Here is a 5,000-nt window from a genome sequence, read left to right as displayed (position 1 = left end):
ACACAACACAAATACATATGGCACTGTAAAAGAGAATTATTTACGTGGGAGCCATCTATACAACTCCACTGTGCCAAATAAAGTTAATTCAACTAAAAATAAAATAATTTAAAAAATAAAATAAAACTAAATGAACTAAAATCATAGTGTTTCTGATACTAAAAAAATTGAATACATTTGTGAGACAAATAAGTAAAAACATACAAGATAAATAAAACGCATAATAATAAAAAAGCATAATGAATAGGCAAGGTGCCTTTTGTGTGGGTGGAGGAGGATTGTGGGTAACGAGCCTGGCATTTCTGCCGCTCAGGTCCGACGTGTCAGCTCAAATTCCTCCGCCTTTATGTTCAGCCAAGGTGACGTGTGACCCGTCTTCCTTTCGACGGACCCAACCCGGCCATTTTAAACAAAGGACAAACATATTCGGAATACTATTAAAGTGCAAGAGAATGCAGAGAGGCGTGTGTGTGTGTGTGTGTGTGTGTGTGTGGAAGGGGGATTGCGTAAATTTTGTAGTAAACCGATCATTATTAACACTTTGCGTTTGCTTGTGCAGATTTAATCTGAAACATTGGATAACATCTGCTCATTGTCATTCTGTAATCATGTCAGCAACAAGCAGAGGCCTGCACTTACAACAGGAAACTCTGCCAAGCCTGTTATCTTACACTGTAGGATAAGAGATCTGCTTATTCTGACCCAGAATCAGCTTGCCCCGCCTCAGGCGGGGCGCATCCATCCTCAGGAGGAACAGCCACCTGTTCGCGGATCAGTAGGAACGTTGGAGCACATTCATGGGTGTTTGCGAAGGGAGGCACCGGGAAACCACAGCGGAGAGCGAAACTTTGGCCAGCTGCCAGAAACGCAGCTGCCTCCGGACCAGAGCCGCGTGTGCCGTGGTGCCCGGCCTGGGCAGGGCCTGCATGGACGCACACCATCGGGAGATGCGTCTCTACGGGAATCTGCATGAACATCCGGCGGACGCACGTGGTCACCTTCACTCGCCACCTACTCCAGGAAGCACGGCTGGTCCGGGTCGTGCAAGGCTCACCCGGCGAGGGTCATGTGACATGCTGAAGACAGACCTTACACAGGCAAGTCCTACAAGAAATGCATTTAGAAATGGTCTCCAGAAATGGTCTCAAGTTAAATATGAGTCACTGGTCCACGCTCGGAAGGCCCACTGTGACACTTTCTCCGAGGACTACTGCACAAAAATAGCACACAGCCTAATTACAGATTGTTGCTCGAGTTTTGTGCTTTTTTTTTTTTCCAGACAGGACACGTCATTTCTAAACAGCTACAGGGAATCCTACCTCCAAACAGTACCTGTTTTGGCACGACGTGTCCCATCTGGAGCGACAAGCGGGCTGGGATCGACTTTGGTTACGGCAGAATCATAAATCGTAATTTGATTACGGCTCCTCCCAACACTACTCAGAGGAAACCTAATCTAACCCCGGGTGCATCGGCTTCAGCTCAGATCAAGGAGAGGTCCGATATGGAGACCCTAAACAAACGCCCCTAAACGAAACCTGTTAACTGTCCAGCCCCCAACTCCAAAAACCACATTTACGTTAATAGCAGACGTGAAACCGCTGTCAATTGGTAGCAATCCAGTATTCCCTATATCAAGATTACGTGCCGCATCACATCAGCGCCGTTGGTCTGTTAGTCCTCGGGTGGTGTGTAACCATACCGATGGAAGCTGTCATGTGTTTGTCATTCACCCTCTTACTTCTGGAAGCCCAGCTCCGGTTGCAAAGTCTGAAATCCTGACTACTCTGAACCGTTACACATTACTATGCCTGATTACTGTCATTTTCTCCTTACACTTGACTATGTCTCATTACTGTGATTTTCTCTACATTAAAAGAAGCTGCATTGTTCGACTCATCCATTGTTCTCGTGTGTCACGGCCTGTAAAATACGAGACATTCCGGAGCCTACAGGTTCCACACCAGGTGGATCACAGCATCCCAAAGCCCCTGACTGTCTGAATAAGTTATGGCAGATTGGGGCTGGCCCTAGCGTCGACCCCTGAGGGACACCAGAGGTGAGATTGAACACCTCTGGCTGTGAATTAGCTGAGCAAAAGTATAAAAACTAAATCTGACCAAGACTGGAATGGGAATGGGATACAGGGAGGTTGTGATGGATGCAATCCAAGTTCTAAGGAAACCTACAACTGCTCACTGTATGTTATTGTAGCTCGGGCAAAGGTTTTAAGAGGTTAGGTTTTGTACTCATCTGAAAACCTGGGGACACGCAACATACAAAAACATAGTCCCTGACGTTGATCGAGAGCTGTGTGAATCTTCCGAGGCGGCTGACTCCAGAGTTCCGAGATAGGCACTAAGAATCAGTGAAGCATGGATTCTTTAACCTAGGTCACTCGCCAGGTATGCGAGATAGCTGCCGCCGTGCCGTGGCATTCAATGTCTGCCGGATGGTATTATCCGGCACGTAACACTTAGTCCAACACCAGTGCTGACATCTCAGATCCTTCTTTCAACTGTTTGGTCCTCAAAGCTTTCGCACACACAGACAAACACGTCTGTGTGTGAGTCATAAATCATGTTCACTGTTTTAATGTAAGAAACATAGATGAGTTAAGCAGTTATGCTCCGCGTTTGACAGAATTGAACAGAATTTATCAAAGGTTTTTCCTTTTGCCACTTATAATGCAAAAAAAGTCATTTCTGACAGAAAATGTTTCAAACCTTCAATTTAGCAGAAAGCTGAACTTCAGGTGAACGTGTGGTGGAAGTAGAGCTGCAGTGTGTTAGGCTGGCTGAGGCAGAGCTGAGAAAGATTTCAGCAAGAACAAGACAGAAAACACGAAAGAATCCCAAAAACGGTGAGTAGAACGTGTATATACTGCTCCGTTCAGCCAAAAACAAACAAACAAACAAACACACACACACAAACAAACAAACAAACACACAACCAACCAACCAAAGTCTGGAAATGACGCACAGACGCAGAGGTGCGCCGGGGGCCGCGCCTGCTGTCCGCAGCTAAATATAAACCTTTGGCGTAAAAGCGTCTGTATGCGTAAAGAAAGCGTTTCCACGGGAGTTGAGTCTCGGTATTAAAAAGAAATATGCGCACTGTGTTGGGAACTGGAGCCAAAATGGTGGAGGGATGTAGATGCCTGATAATCAAAGACCACCGCGGCTGGAAACACTGACACAAAGTAGTGGGAGGGCAGAAAGGTCGATATAAGGCTACAAATGACAAGACAGCCTTTAAACTGGACTTCAGGAGATCTCTCCTGTCAGAATTAGGCAGGTGTGCTTGTCAGAGAGAGAGGGAGTGAGAGAGGGAGTGAGAGAGGGAGAGAGAGGGAGGGAGAGAGAGAAGGAGTGAGAGAGGGAGAGAGAGGGAGGGAGAGAGAGAGGGAGGGAGAGAGAGAGAGAGAGGGAGAGAGAGAGAGAGAGAGTCATTATCACTTTCCACAACATGCCAGAACGCACTTACCTTCGCGCGAAGTAGTTGCCCTCGTGAAAGCTGTCGCCAGGCTCGAGGAAGGAGGAGCTCGCGTGCAGTCGAGCAATCCAGAAGCATGCTGCTTGGCTCGCGCCAACGGGCTGAACCAGAGGCGACGGAGCACGAGTCTCCGCCGCGCTGAAAACGTCAGCAGCCACACGCGCAGGCGGACGGCGGGTCGCTGCTGCGTTCGAGGACTCGCTCGCGTGCGGGCACAGAGCCGCACGCTGCTCCGCGCCGCGACGGATAACGACTGCGCGCGAAGCGTCCACGCGGACTTCTGCATGTGATGCTGCGGAGAACTTCCGCGCGGAGAGAAGCGCTTTTGGGGCGAAACTCCGCGTGCGCGCAGGATTCAGTAAACCCGAGTTAACGCGGATTACACACCTGGACTCGCGCTCAGGTAAGTGTCGCTTTACGAGTTTAACCGAACACGAAACAGTTAATGGATCTGTGACGTTCCTCTCATTTATCACGAGAAATGCTGGAGACCCGAGTAGACTATAATCATCAGCATAATAATCACAACAACAACAACAATAATAATCCTAGTAATTGTTGTTGTTATTGTTGTTGGTTTTGGGGTCGCTACTGCACGAAATCACCTGACTGTTGCGCGTGTTAAAGCTTGCACGAGGCTGCTGTCCGTGTCTTTTAGGGACGTTTGCACGGGGCGCTGGTGCAGGCGGTGGGCATGACGGCTCCGCTCATGTCGTCCCACTGCGCTTTAACGCACGCGGTACTGCTCGTGCAGTTGGAGCGTGCTTCGTTAGGCGGACGGACGAGGACGCACGAGCCGCCCTCCGCGCTCGTTCGTTTGTTCATTTGTTTGTTCATTTGTTTGTTCGTTTACTTTCGTACTTGCAAAGACCCGTTCAACAAAGCTACGGAACTGAGCGGGTGCGGAAAAGCCCCCTCTCTCTCTCACTCTCTCGTGCACGCACGCGCGCACACCATCCTTAATGCCTAGTGAATGTGAGAGACAGAGGACATTAGTAAACAGATGGCTACTAATTACACCATTATATATACATCAAATTACACCATTATTTATATATATATATATATATATATATATATATATATATATATATATATATATAATTACAACCTTATATGTATATCTAATTACACCATTATATCTGTTTACTGTGAAGATTGTCCTGTGATGCTAACTGTTACCTGTCCAGTAGATTCATATCTAATAATTAATATAGTTAGGTTTGAATAAGCTGTTCACGTGTATCTCAGACACACCTGAGCACGTTTGTGGGTCCTTTCGCATGCGGGATCCTGTGTGGCCTTAAGTGGAATTTCGCTGTGTGAATGACTACAGTAGTGTCACCCCCTGTAGGTCGGAGGTGTGTGGAGCAACGCATTGGCATGCACGCACTGGTGCAGAACACACACACACACACACACACAAACCCACACACACAGTCACAGCATAGACACACACACACAGACATATGCACATATGCACAGACACACACACACACACATAC

The 5,000-nt window shown here is 47.7% G+C and overlaps 1 protein-coding gene across 1 annotated transcript in view; it reads left to right on the top strand.

The window, feature by feature from the left end:
- The first annotated feature begins 3,412 nt into the window (after positions 1-3,412).
- The window catches only part of slitrk6 (SLIT and NTRK-like family, member 6), an 11,497-nt gene continuing 9,909 nt past the window's right edge, over positions 3,413-5,000 (top strand). The window contains exon 1 of the mRNA XM_026996071.3: positions 3,413-3,898. The gene's annotated coding sequence lies outside the window, so the exon portion shown is untranslated. The remainder of the gene's footprint in view (positions 3,899-5,000) is intronic.

Source organism: Electrophorus electricus, chromosome 18, assembly GCF_041902795.1.
Source record: "Electrophorus electricus isolate QZ-2024a chromosome 18, ASM4190279v1, whole genome shotgun sequence".
Lineage (NCBI taxonomy): Eukaryota > Metazoa > Chordata > Actinopteri > Gymnotiformes > Gymnotidae > Electrophorus > Electrophorus electricus.
This window is presented reverse-complemented; position numbering and strand designations above follow the sequence as displayed.